The 15,173-nt window shown below is 36.5% G+C and overlaps 1 protein-coding gene across 35 annotated transcripts in view; it reads left to right on the top strand.

The window, feature by feature from the left end:
- Window positions 1-15,173, top strand: part of ADGRL3 (adhesion G protein-coupled receptor L3) — an 820,407-nt gene that overhangs the window by 88,842 nt on the left and 716,392 nt on the right. The window contains exon 1 of one of the 35 annotated variants that reach the window (XM_082727876.1): window positions 8,716-8,788. The exons of 33 other annotated variants lie outside the window; for them this stretch is intronic. The gene's annotated coding sequence lies outside the window, so the exon portion shown is untranslated. Of the gene's footprint in view, window positions 1-8,715; window positions 8,789-15,173 lie in introns of those variants that run through there. One more of the 35 variants, XM_082727870.1, reaches the window with a different exon arrangement.

The raw sequence follows: 15,173 nt of genomic DNA, 5'->3' as shown, positions 1-15,173 counted from the left end.
GAAATATGACCCTGGCTTTGTTTGGTAAAATGCTTTATCCAACTGGATTGCCACACATAAAAAGACCACATTATAACAGAAGGTTTTAGCATCCACACTGATAAAATCAACCTTTTCTTTAAAAAAAAAATTGTTGATTTATCTAAGTAAAAATATAGAATGTTTGTCAACAAAAGGGAGAGAAGATCTATATGGTTTTAGTCCCATCTCAGGGATCCTGCTGAGTTTTTAAGTCATATATATATAGACTAAGGGGTAGATGTGTCTATATCTTATAATTTGTTTCTTGTTGGTCAGAACATTATTTTCTTAATCTTGAGGAAACCTATTTTCTAGAATATATAATGTTTATCTGTACTTTTTCTCAGTTTTCTGGACTTTGCACTCAGGTTGCCGATGGATCCATTGACTTACTCCTCATGTATTTATGTTTTCCCCGAGCAGCAGTGTTCCACAGCCACACTTCGCAAATTCCAGTGTTAGTGTCTTGTTCGGTGCCGTGCTGTGCCACTTGGTGAACTCTCTGGTCCAGGGGTGGTGAAGCAGGACAGTCCTTCATTATTGTAAACAAAGGAAACCCGTGCGTTTTCTAACCTCACTTTTAACCTATTGCTTTAGTTAGGGCCTTAAAGGAACCCAACTGGGAACCTGGCATTATGTGAAAAATTATTAAGGATTTTGCGAAATGCTTTGTTCTTTTGGTGCTCTCTCTGCATTCCAGTTAACTCGGATTCATTTTATATAGTAGCGAAGAAGAATAGAGAAGAGGCTAGTCCCTCTTAGGAAATTTTAAAAAATTCACTTGCTTTGACTTGACAGCTTTGACTTCGGCTTTTGCTTTATTTTCCTTTGTCCCGTTTCTTTTTTTCTCCAACTCATGTGTAGGAGAACTGCAAAAGAGTGTTCAATTCCCTCAGAACCCTTTAAAAAATGAAATGAGATCTTAAATATATTAGAATACTTTGATTTATTCTGCTGTAAAATTAATCCTCTTTGTGGTCAACCATTTCACAGTTTCTTGGCATGGGGATCTATGGTGTATTTTTTAAAATACCATTATTTGAAACTTGATTTATCTTTTTGGCATAGATATTTGAACCCATAGAATATTTCACATGGATTGTAATGCCGGATTCATGTCATCTTCTGAAAACAATGAGGTTTGTTTTTTGGTTAGAGTATGGAGTCACTTGTTTAGTGTTGTCCCCCGCCCCAACAATTAAGATTTTCACTTTGTCATGAAAGCTAGTTAGCATCGGCAGTGAGATTTTTAAAGCATGTTTGTGACAGTCTTTTTCTTTTGGAAGTAAAATTTAAAAGTTCTTTTCTAGAATATCTTAGAACATTTGGATGGTGACAGAAGTCATTAAATGAGAGAAGATAAATGCAGTCTGATACTTCAAGATGTTATCCATATAATTAAGGCAAATTGGTGAACTATATATGATCACCCAGTGAATTGGGAAACTATGCAAAGAGTTAAATATAATAATTCAGTCTGACATGAATTTCTCCCTCTTGTATATCCGGATAAACTTTGTGGATGGTCGTAAATTCTTATGTAAATTCATCATATGCTTTTTCTTTAAAATTCTGATAGGAAAGAGAAAAGTCGGCTTTCCACAGTGTTTTATAAATATCTCAGGATTAATTCCATTTGCTCAGCCTGGCTTGATTTGGATAGTATACCTACTCTAATTCATTTCTATGACAGTGACGGTGGCACATATTAATTGTTGGATGTCTAGATGGGCGTGAGACTAATTTCCCACTGGTAGGAAATTTGGGGGTACTCTTTAGAAAAGATAATGCATGCTGGGAGAAAACCTTGCTCTGTGCGTTTTAGCTGCAATGTTCCTCCCCTCACCAAAGGACATTTTTTATCTTGGTCCCAAAGTTACCCTTATTTCACCAAATAAATACTTCTCTTTGATTGACACATTTAGGAGCTTTTGCTCTACACACCAGGAGACCAAGCTAGCAGTGGCCAGAAAGAAAAGAACACCTGCTTACTTATTAAGAATTCCGAAATAAGGGGTTACTATGATGGTTTGGCCTTGGAACTGATCATCAAGGGTCTATCTCTTTTCAACATCTTTGGTGTGTAGTTTTGTTAACTCTAGGTAGTAAGATGGTTTCCAGATACTTGGCATCAGGTCCTGACATAACAGCATTCAAAGACAAGAATATGGGAGTGCCTGGGTGGCTCAGTGGGTTAAGCCTCTGCCTTCGGCTCAGGTCATGATTTCAGGGTCCTGGGATCAAGCCCCCCATTGGGCTCTCTGCTCAGCAGGAAGCCTGCTTCCCCCTCTCCCCTTGCCTGCCTCTGTGCCTACTTGTGATCTCTCTATCAAATAAATAAATAAAATCTTAAAAAAAAAAGACAAGAATATGGTGGATTGAACAAATATTCTTCTGAATTCACCCAACAAACTCCCTTTCTATATCATTAGCTAGAACGAGGATATGTAATGATTCCTAACTGTAGGATAGACAAGTAAATAAATATCAAGATTCCCAATACCTATGGTAGGGCATATCAAGATTCCCAATACCTATGGTAGGGACTGTGCCCTGTAGAATGTGACGGAGATCAGCTGGGTGGCCAGTCTCTCTAGCTAGTGCTGAAAGTAAGTAAAAGACAGCTCCTTTTGTTTGGTTAGAGGCATGGAAGCAAGGGTCCAGGCCCGTACTGAAGACTTAGTATTGAGATTCACATTTTTAAGTTTAGATCTTGTTCTTTTCCAATGGTTCTGAATTTTTAGGAGTGTGCCATTTTAATAAAAATATTTTATATAATAAAAGCTGATTATGTTAAAATTGTTACACTTGCATGTTTCTTCAACCAGTTCACTGATAATGAAAGCAGGCTGGGTCAAAATTAATAAATAATGCAAAAATTAAAGTAAGATTATACTTATGTATGTATACATACACTCCTAGAATATTATATATACCTAGAGATGTGTACATACTCTTACTTATTATGGAAATATAAGTTTCTGTGATTAGCCCAACTGAGGAATTCTAGTGATTTAAAATGACCTCATCATATTTTTCTTTCATTTCCTACTTTTCAAGCTTTTCTCCTTTCATGGGCTTAAATGGGCACCCCGTCTTTATTCAAATTACATGATTGGTGTAGTCTATTAGCAAGAAATACTACAGATATATTTTCACCCATAGAAATATTAACATCTTCTCAAAGAAATGTTTACTTATATTTCACACCACATTTCTTTTTTTCTCACTTTGTGTCTATTAAGATACTTACCATTGTGTCAGACTTAAGTAATTATGACATAGATAATTTTGTTTTGTTGGTTGCTTCAAACATTAGAAGACTTAACATGCTGGACAGTAAATTATAGAGATATGCACTATGGCAATAATTATCTTTATGGCATAGCCAAAATTTATATTATAGTAAGGTATCCATTTAGAGAGAAGTTCTAACATAATATTTTTTTTTCTCATGCTATTAGAATCAGAACTTCTAAATCAATGTTTTCAAATAAGGTAAATATTTAGATAATGATATATCAAAGATTCTCTCCATGACTGTTGTTTTTGTTCAAATTAGATGAATTAAAAAGAAAAAAAAGAATAAAGGCAAATTACATAATCTCAATATAATGTTAGGAGATAGTAATAGGGTACTGAAGCCAGAATGTCTGGGCTAATAACTCAGCTAACTGCTTATGAGCTCGTGACCGTGGTTCACTTACTTTAGCTCTTTGTTCCTTAGATTACTTTTCTCTAAAATGGCCGTTATGAAGATTAAATGAAATTATCCATGTAAGCACTTAGCATAGTACTTAAAGTATTGTAAGCACTTAGTAACTGTTACCTCCTGTCATTATTGCTTAATTTGTAAAACTTATAGAAGTGATACTTAAAATTATATTTTGATAAATGGAAACAAATGGAAAGTAAACAGTGGAAAGTCGTTACCATAGTATGGTGGGTCTTCACATATCCATTAAGCAGTAGATCTACTTATAAAAAGATTTGAATACTCATTAGACTTCATAATTATATATGATCATCAAATTATATTGATTATTACTACATTTTAAAAAAATATTTATTTACTAATGACAGAGTGAGAGAACATGCACATATTAGGGGAAGGGCAGATGAGAAATAGAGTCTCAAGCAGACTTCCCAACGAGTGTGGAGCCTACCATGGGTCTCGATCCCATGAGCCTGAGATCATGACCTGAGCTGAAATCAAGTCAGTTACTTAACTGACTGAGCCACCCAGGCACCCCTGATTATTACCACGTTTCTATGTACCCAACCTGATCAGCCACAACTTTTGTAATTTTTACAAAGTTTATCTGGTATTAAATTAGCATAAGTAACCTCTTGGAGTTGTCATTCATATGTTATTAGAACACACAGTTAGTTTGGCTAATACAAATTTAAATAGTTAATTATGTAATTCAGGATTCTGGTTATAGAGCGTTGTCATAGTTGAAAGTTTAATGTATCGATATATTTTGTCTCTTTTTTCTTTATGTCTTTATCTGTTTATGCACACACACACACATACACAATGTTAGGGAATATAGGACTGTATTTATGTTATTTTTAATCCTTGTGTGTGATTTCATTTACCATGAGCTGGGCCTTGAGCAGGTTGACCATTGATTAATTTCATGTTTCGCTCATTGTAACTCTGTGGGATGTGATTATGGTTTTAGCTCCAGAAGTTATGTTTCTATATATAAATAATAAAACATATTATAAATACAACATATTATAAATGAAAAGTTTAATAAATGAATGAGCTTTAAAAAATGTGAATGCTTGATTTTTTAAGAATGGACTGCTACTTTTCCTTTAAGTCACTGAAAGTTACTAGGGAAAATACTCATCTTGATGAAAGAAAGAAGTGGTGAAATAAAGATCATTGCCCATATATTTTATTTTTTTTAAATAGGAACTGTGCTTTACTTATTTTGAATTTGAAAGACCTAGAATTTCATCTGAATTAATAAGTGTGTATGTGTGTATGTGTGTGTATTTGAGAAAATGAATGAGTGGTTTAATACTGAGGCCAAACAATAATCTTCTCATGGAAGATGCTTCTGTGTCATAATACCATTTTCAGTATATGTAAAAAAAAAAAATGACTACTATTGAGACAGGAATTGGAAGTGGAGACATAATGAGAATAATATCATGACCATTTTCAAATTATTTAGGAGAAGACTTTGTTTCTTTCACATCAAATCTGCATTTTTTATGGTAGTTTTTTATGTTTCGGACTGTGATAGTTTTTGCTAGTTGAAAATAGATGAGGGCTCCTGGGTTGTGCAGTCGGTTAGGCAGCCAACTCAATTTTGGCTCAGGTCATGATCTTAGGGTCCTGAGATCAAGCCCACTTGGGCTCCAGGCTTAGTCTGCTTGTCCTTCCCCTCCCACTCTGCCCTTCTCCCCCACTCTCAAATAAATAAATACATAAATAAATAAATAAAATCTTAAAAGAAAGAAAGAAAATAGACTGCTTTTCCTTGTTGAAAGCATCAGTTTTAAGCTCTCATGTGGGGAAAAAAAGAGGCCGTTCTAATTACCTTTAATTTTTAAATCCTGCAAGTCAAAGAGGAGGAGCAAATATTGCACCTGTCAGAGAAGAGTAGATGACACGGGTACGGTTTTCTTTAGTGTCTGTTGACTGGTATAAAGTTTGGTTGGGTGAGAAGAATAGAGGCATAGATAGAGGCATAGATAGCATGAACTCAGTAAATAAACTGGTATAATTTACACGGAGGCCAAAATCTCTTCATAATTAAAATAACCTTAAAGCTTACTGAAATACACTCATTTTTCATTATGCCAAAGTATACAGTATCATCCTGGGAAGAAAAGTCGTTTATTTATGTCAGTGAAAAAGTTCTAAATTTGATGACAAAAAATACAATAATGTGAAACAGTCTCTGGAAGTTTGGGGCTGTAGTTATAAGACTAGTGGCATTTCACTGTGGCTTATCTGGAAGGCATCGCTAACCACTAATACTTGGGAATCAGATTATTGTTTAACTAGATAGCAGGCATACACATGTTTGCAATTATCTTTTGTTTATATAAAAACGTGCCTCTGTGTGTTTGTGTCAATGTGTATCCATAATTTGAACATTAAAAACTATAAACTGTGAATTTCAAGGTTGCCTGCAACGGAGTCCATTCATGACTATGCTGTATATCCAATGCGTGGTGGTGGTGGAGTGAGTAGCACAAATGACAGAGGGTCCACCTGGGGGCTTCCCTTTGTTGGCACCAAAGTAGGAGATCAAGTCAAAGAGAAAGTTCCGAAACCTGGAAGGTAGCTGGAAGGCAGGAAAACATCTAGGTTATAGAGGTGGAGAGTTCTGAAGGCTTTTGCCTATTCTCTTGAATGCCTTTTCTCAAAAAAGGTCCACTATCTTCAGATGGTACCGCTGGGAAGGCAAATAGAACCTTCTTAACCAACAAACCAAGAAGCATTTTAGCAAAATATGTACCTAAATGGCCTGACTCTATCTTCTGATGTGTAATTTCCTAAGATCACCCGTCTAACTTGAGGCTCCTGTAGAACGGTACGCAGGACTTCACAGGCTAGTCGGGTGAGCCACTTGCTTGGCTTCCTCTGTCTCAATCCCGTCTACATAGCTCGTTATCAGAAGCTGAACACTTGCCTCAGCAGAGCAGCCGTGAACAGGAAACAGAGTTGAGGAGCTGCTGAGACACATTGTGTAGCAGCCGGAGGTCTCGGAAGTAGAAGATACCAAAGTCAAGCCCAAGTGCTGGTTATACTGAGGGGGAAAGAGCCATGGAGCAGACTCCTCAGAAGGAAGACTCTGATGACTAGAGTGGAGAGAATAGTTGTGTTCCCTTTTCTCTTTTGTCCTTTAAACCATTGGTACCACAGCACTGTGAAAGGGGTCTGCATAAAACATAATTTCTGCTAGGTGTGTATTAAATATGTTGAATAAAAGCCTTCTTGATTTCACCTGCAAAGCATATGATTTAAAGCAGTTGCCCAGACATTTCTAAAATGGATTTATTTCCATTTCTTCACAGGGATGTTAAAACCCTACCTTTTCCTGTAAATGAAGTATTTAAAGAGCTGAGGTACTCAGAATCCAGACTTACTTGTTAGGATATACACGGTTGTGCTGATGTTAATAATATATAATATTATTATATATATATATAGATGTTAATAATATATAATATGTTGATATTATACACCTTACCTATGTGTTCCATATCCCAATTATTTGTTAATCAGTAATTATTAGATTCTAATAAGAATGTTCTGATTAATGTTATATTGATTGATAATCCTTGAAGAAAGTGAATAGAGAAACATTCTATTCATCCCAAATATTACTAAATTTTAATAAGTGGATCTAATTTCAAATCTGTTAATAATTCAGATCTAGGGGCATCTGGGTGGCTCTGTCGGTTATGTGGTTAAGCATCTGCCTTTGGCTCAGGTCAGGATCCCAGGGTCCTGGGATCCAGCCCTAAATTGGCTGTCTGCTCAGCAGGGAGCCTGCTTCTCCTTCTCCCTCTGCCTGTGTCTTCCCTTGCTTGTTCTCTCTCTCTCTCTGTCAAATGAATAAGTAAAAACTTAAAAAAAAAAAAAAGTTCCAATTTTTTTTTTTTAAGATTTTAGTGATTTATTTGACGGAGATCCCAAGTAGGCGGAGAGGCAGGTGGAAAGAGAGGAAGGGAAGCAGGCTACTCACTGAGCAGAGAAGCCCGATGCGGGGCTCGTTCGCAGGACCCTGGGATTCTGACCTGAGCTAAAAGCAGAGTCTTTAACCCACTGAGCCACCCAGGTGCCCCAAGAAGTTCAGATCTAACAAGCAGCAGTAAGCATTGGGGAGGGGTCACCCAATGTAGGATTAATTTTAACTCCTAGCTCTGGCCTTCCTAGTCAGGTTACTAGAGCAAGTAACTAAACTTCTTTCCACCAGTTTCTCCACTTTATAGGTATGAGAAGCTCTCTTATGGTTTTTAAGAATAAAATAGGTAATGAGCTTAAGAGTTTTGCACAGTGCCTGGAACATACTCTAATGTATCGATTTCAAGACCTATATTATATTTGTATTTTAGCATATCTGAAATTGGATGCATCATAATAAATTGGCTATCGGTTTAATTGTCAACATACTGTTTTCCTTGATGATACATAAAATGTTCTACCTTATAATCAGGGGGATCTTATATTTGTTGAAATATGGTTCATAAAATTGCATATAAAATAGTATTTTGCCCTTTAATGAAAGGTGTCTGAAAATCTTACGACTATGGGACGATGTATGTATGCCATTAACTCTCTTAGTCATCTTTCCTTTTCCGTGGAGCTAGTATTTGGTGTAATCAGGCAGTGTCTAATATTATTGCTACTTAAGTCTCAATCCAGGCCCTTTCTGTGGTCTTCAAATTAAATAAATAAATAATAAAAATATGTAAGAGTGCACATATATACACTCATATATATATATTTGATTAGTTTATTAATAAAATACAGACTTCATAAACATATAGCTAATAAGAAAAGTCCTGAAGTTTTTGTAACCGAACATCGAGTTAATAATTGTTATGATTCTGCTAACTCTATTTTCATACCTCAGCAACTTTCGAAAGCAAAGCTAGTTTAATTCTGTGTGATTTGTTTTTCTGTTACTTCTGCAAGCTATGTGCTGAGGTCTACTTGTGTCAGAGTGCAGCAGTGAAAGATCAGAACCAGAACACGGCAGGTTGAGAGTCACAGGAAATGAAACAGAAGGTAAAGTGACTCAGGTTAACTGTTCAGTCTGGGGCGGGGAACAAAGACAAACTCAACTGCTCTTTCCTGGTAAATGCCTGCAAACCTAGCCTTGAGGGAGTTTTTGATGCCCTGATGTGCCTTTCAGCAAATTTGTAAATTCAGCAGATATGTGAAATAAAAATCAGCAGTTGGAAGTTAGTGCCTTGCTTTATATTTTGATAGATAAATTGCTTAAGGATTTAAAATCTACTCTCAGTAAAGACGATGCATACTGGATTAGAATTAAGGGATTTTTTTTAGTCTTCTTTTACCAGAAAACCAAGATTACTTCATATCAAAATAGTGCCTTTGAGAAAGGACAAATAGCAGAAGTCTTTATTGGACACTTCATTTGGAAACAAAGACTCTCACATTTCCAAAATATATTATCATTATAAGAAATCATTTTGTGTACCTTTAACCGAAAGTAAGTAGCTTGCTTTTCACAAAGCAAAACTTGTTGAATTATGTCTCTAAAATACTGCTTTGTGAAAGTAGCCATGCTCAAATATATAATTTATATGTCTATTACTTTAAAGTTACTTTAATTATATATATGCAATTACACACACATTACTATGGTATATTTAACATACTCATGCTATTTGAAAACTATCACAAGGTATTTCAAAAAGGTGATATCACTTTTATAGTAGTTGGCATTCTCCCTACGTACTATAAACAATATCAAAACAGTAGATCGGTGTGTGACATTGTAATTGAGAATTGCACTATTATCCAAATCATTATTAGATTCTTATTCATAATTATTGACCCTCTTTTTGAATCTGATGTTATCTGTTGTACTTTTTGATTGCATAGCTAACAGTTTATTTTATTTTATTTTTTTTTAAAGATTTTATTTATTTTTCAGAGACAGAGGGAGAGAGCACGAGCGAGCACAGGCAGACAGAGAGGCAGGCAGAGGCAGAGGGAGAAGCAGGCTCCCTGCCGAGAAAGAAGCCCGATGTGGGACTCCATCCCAGGACCCTGGGATCATGACCTGAGCCGAAGGCAGCTGCTTAACCAACTGAGCCACCTAGGCGTCCCAACAGTTTATTTTTTAAAGCTATTTTATTTCCTCGATAAAATGGATAGTTTTGTTCTCTGAATAGCTACCTTGAAAACCATTACTGAAGATATCCCAGCGATGTTTTTTGCAAAAGGGAGTGCTTTTTTTGGTGTTCCTTTAGTTGAATTGCATGCTTCCACCTAATCAATTTATCAGTTTGGCCCCATGCCTTATATAATATATGCTAAATTGCATATTTTAAGCCTTTGTCCCTGGAATGGAAATTTTATATGTACTTTGAAAAACAGAAATACTTAAGTTAATTTTCTAATTTATTCATAATGATGATAAAAATTTGGCACATTATTCATTTTTACCTTGAATTTTTATAAAGCTTTAAGGTTAAGGTTTTCTTCTTTTTTTTTTTTTTTTAAGATTTTATTTATTCATTTGACAGACAGAGATCATAAGTAAGCAGAGAGGCAGGCAGAGAGAGGAGGAAGCAGGCTCCCTGCTGAGCAGAGAGCCCGAAGCGGGACTCGATCCCAGGATCCTGGGATCATGACCTGAGCTGAAGGCAGAGGCTTTAACCCACTGAACCACCCAGGCGCCCAGGTTAAGGTTTTATTCTAAACAGATTTTTTTCCCTTCTATTTTTCACTTGTGTCATATCCCTTTAATTGAAGATACAGGGTATCCCGGGGGAGGGAAAAGGTAGGCTTTTGAGTGTCACAAAACCTGATGATGATGATGATGATTATTTACTTTGGATTACCCCATTATCTTATTTCGGATGTGTGGTATAAGGGAGGGAAAATACTTTTTTCTCTACCCTTCTGAGTTCTTATCTGAGACTCATGTAATAAAAGACAGAATAAGAAGAGAAAAACAGACGTTTATTAAGATGCATACTTCATTTATACGTGGGAGATAGGCAGGAAAAAAAGAGACCCTTTCTGAGGGGCCAATTCAGTCTTCAATACCATCTGAGTAGAGGTTAGAGGGATGCAGGCCTCTTAAGATGTAGGGGTCTGGGGCAGATTGCCCTAAAATGGGCCACTTTGACATAAAGATTATTTTGAGTTAAAAGTAATCAAAACCCAGCAGATTCAAGAAAAGCTCTCTGCCTCCCCCTCAGCTGCCTAAATTTACTTTGGGAAGGAGAGCCTGTGCCAGGAAGAGAGCTATTAACCACTCCTCTTTACCTAGGAACCTTACCTGCGCAAGAGGGCAACCTTATTTTTTTAAACATCTCTTCTTACTTTTTTGCTAATTGTGTTTCTCTCCTTTGTATTCTCAGACTCTGCCCCTCTACTTAGCTCATATAAGCTTCATGTTGTCTCCTTGTCTTTGGAATCTCCCCCTTACGTATATCTATTACATTTGATTTTCTCCTGTTAATCTGGCTCATGTCAATTTAATTCTAAATCCAGCCAGAAGGACCATAGGTAGAGGAAAATCTTCCTCCCTGACAGTGGAGAGTAAATGATTTTTAAGACAGATGAATGGGCTGTTGGTAGAATAGATGGGGGAGGTGTGATAGTTTGTGTCAAAGTTTGTCTTACGATAATGGTCAGTCTTCCCCAGTTGATGCGACTCTTTTGGTGGGGGTGGGCAATGAGTTCCTTCCGGAGAATCTGTGTTGAGGTAGATAACTGCCGTTCAGAGGAAGGCTCTCTCTGCATTTGCTGTTTGTGATGTGCCTACAGCTCCAAATAATTAGTATTCCAAAGCAGTGTGTTTTGGAGTGAGAGGTCCTAAACTCCTACAGTCATGTTTTACAGTGGTGTGTTGTGCTACCCTTCCAGGGTTCCCCCCCCCCCCCAAAGATTTAATTTATTTATTTGACACACAGAGAGAGATCACAAGTAGGAGAGCAGCAGGCAGAGAGACAGTGGGAAGCAGGAGCAGAGAGCCCAATGTGGGGCATGATCCCAGGACCCTGAGATTATGACCTGAGGCTGAAAGCAGAGGCTTAACCCATTGAGCCACCCAGGCACCCCCCAGGGTTTGCTTTAATTATCTCAGGAGAGTCTTAGGAGGGTTAAAGAAGATATGCTCTGACATGGCGCTTTTACCATTATGACCTCCATCACCTCCCAACACCAGAAACCAATATTAATATACTTCTCATTTGCCAGACCTTCTGTTTTGTGTTTTACGTGGAGAATCTTGTATAATTCTCCAAATCGTCATTTTATATGCAGGGATGCTGATGTCTAAGACTAATCAGCACCTAAAGTTTACGTAGCTAGGGGACACCCGGTGGCTCAATGGGTTAAAGCCTCTGCCTTGGGCTCAGGTCATGATCCCAGGACCCTGGGATCAAGCCTGCATAGGGCTCTCTGCTCAGTGGGGAGCCTGCTTCCTCCTCTTTCTCTGCCTGCCTCTCTGCATACTTGTGATCTGTCAAATAAATACATAAAAATCTTAAAAAAAAAAAAGATTACATATCTAGTAGGTGATTATAGGCAAGGACTTCAGTTCTTTCTAAAAAATCTTTTTAACAATTTATGACATTTCGGTTAAAAACTAATTCAAGTGTATGATTTAATTATTGAATACTCTTGAATTAATCATTTACCTGTCCACGCAAAAGTTATTTAATGGTTCCTATTTCTATGTGCTATTTTTTTTCCCTTGCAAAAGCGTGAAGATATTAAGAAAGCTGTCGTGAGACTACCATAATAATATTAAGAGGGAATAGAATCAGATTAATTTCATTTATATCATGTTAACCAGCCTACATTTGTGATCCATCTACTTGGGCACACAAGCTGCTTGCTGAATTGTGCTGGGACAGATAACCCTTAATTCCAGTGTATCCTGTTTTTGAATCATTTCATTAAACAAAAGCCTTTGAGTCTTCTTTTGTTGCCAAGAACAAATGGTTAGATTTTAGGAACTGTAGCTACTTTTGTTATTCACAAATTCCAGAGCCTTTCAAAATTTATCATTCACATTCTCAGCTCTGCACACAATCAGTCATTATGTCAGCAGCTGCCCAGGGAGCCTCGCTTCAATTCATTCATCCAAATAATAACCATCAGGACATTGCTACATTAAAAATAATAATAAAATTAAATCCTTAAATAGCAGAGTTCTTTGCTTCTGTAGTTAAAAATTAATCACTTATATTTAGTAGAAATTCCATTGTATATTTTGACAGGGAGGGAAAAGCAATATCTGCGTTGAAAATTAAATTAAACTGATTGGATTGATATGTTTTAAAAATAGAAAAGGTTATAAAGGGTTCCCTTTCAAAATAAATGACTTCAAATGATTTATTGCAGGCAACCATAACTTAATCAGACGTCGGCTTTTGTTTCTGTAGTTCACTGAGTGGGCAATCAAAAATCTGTGACAAGTTGAATAATTATAAATTTTGAAATAATTTTAATGCACAGAAAGAGCACAAGGCCATTTTTTTGCATTAGAGACAATAAGTACATTACCATATTGAACATATAACCTGCTTTTGAAGGTGATTTTTGAATGTGATTTTGAATGTGATACAATGTATTTGTGATTAAATTTTAAATTACAACTTGAGTGTTCCCCTCCATCCATCTCCTACATGACACACTTTCCCCTTTTTTCTCCCTTTCTCTTGGTGTTCCATGGTGTACAGAAGACGGAATAACATTCTGTGGATATATCGCGGTCAAAGCATAAATATAAGTATTAACTTGTACAGTCATCGTGAGGCTGTGTCAGGGACACTTTCATAGAACTCATTTGTGGTCTGTCAGGTTCTCATTATTTTATTTTATTTTATTTTTTTAAAAGATTTTATTTATTTATTTATTTGACAGAGATCACAAGTAGGCAGAGAGGCAGGCAGAGAGAGAGAGAGGAGGAAGCAGGCTCCCTGCTGAGCAGAGAGCCTGATGCGGGGCTCGATCCCAGGACCACAGGATCATGACCTGAGCTGAAGGCAGCGGCTTTAACCCACTGAGCCACCCAGGCGCCCCAGGTTCTCATTATTTTAAATGTCCTTGATCATGTTCTTTTTTACTGAGGCCCTAAATGAAAGACCGTGTTTTCGTCTGCATCTTCACTTAATTTCCTTCTCATTCTAAAAATGAAGGAAATGAGATAAAATGCTGACTCAGGTTGTGAGTTTGCTGGCAATTTGCTTTTAAGTCACATATGGAATTAGAGGCATCAATCTGTGCACAATGATGCCACCTTCTGCTGAACACTTTACATCTTTGAAAAGATCTTTACTTTTGGAGTGTGGACTTGAACAAATGAGGAACTTTATAGGAATTTAAATGCAGTTTTGGTTAGATGAAAAAAGATGCATGTGTGAGGTAACCTGAAGATCATTTTTCTTTTCCTTTAATGTACATGAAGGCTATTGTTAGGAATCTGGATAACTCTCCTTAAAGGCTTATGTTTGGTATTTTCTCAGTTATTGCCAAAGGCTTAATAATGAACAGGTCACTGTTCACGAGCAAATCCAAAATAATAGAGATGATTTCTTAGAAGGTTACCAATAATATTACACTTATAGTAGAAAATGTGTACAGTATCCTTTATTGTTATTATTAATGTTCAAATTTTCGGTTGTCTTATTTATCATCAGATATTGTGATCCAGGTTTCTTTTTGCAGACAAACATAGCAGAATGCTGAAAAGTGAATTTTTTATAGATTTAAGAATATGTTTACCTTGCATTTATTAATAATGGATAGACCATAGAAAGTTCTTCTGTTTATGTTAGTGAAAGAAAAAAACATAGTTGAAATTTATCAATTTCCTAAGAGTCATCTTCACTGAGTAATTCATTTCCACATACAATGCCAGTATTTTATCTTCATGTAATTCCATCTTACTGGTGTCCTGGCCGTCATTCAGTGTTTCAGTACGAATGTTTCTAAAGGGTTATTGTGATTTTTGCATGTACTTTAAAATCTGCCAAAATGACCGTAGATGCTCTAAATGCATAAAACTTCTAAACATATCTGATACAGGATTAATATGAAACTGGAATGGGCGAGCTTAATGAATGCCAAGCATAATGTACAATCTATTTTTTGAATAAATCACACGGGAAAATTGCAGAGTGTGTAAATTACATAGCCATCATAAATCAATATCCACAGATTGCCCTGCCTTAGATAAGGGGTAGCATTGCAGAGGCCAAGATATACTTGAAAGTGGATGAGACGAAACCAGTTAAAGTGAGAGAGGAACACTCATTAAGGAAAGGAAATGCTCAGAAAATTATTATAAAAGTTGAGCACACAGATTACACATCCCTGGGCGGTGGTTATTTTATGCAGAGTACATGCTGGTTTTTACCATGTGACTGTGGCAGAATGAAGTTAAGCTGTTTGGACTGCT

This window comes from Mustela nivalis (genome assembly GCF_964662115.1).
Source record: "Mustela nivalis genome assembly, chromosome: 4".
NCBI lineage: Eukaryota > Metazoa > Chordata > Mammalia > Carnivora > Mustelidae > Mustela > Mustela nivalis.
The sequence above is the reverse complement of the archived record's forward strand: the minus strand, read 5'-3'. Positions and strand labels throughout refer to the sequence as shown.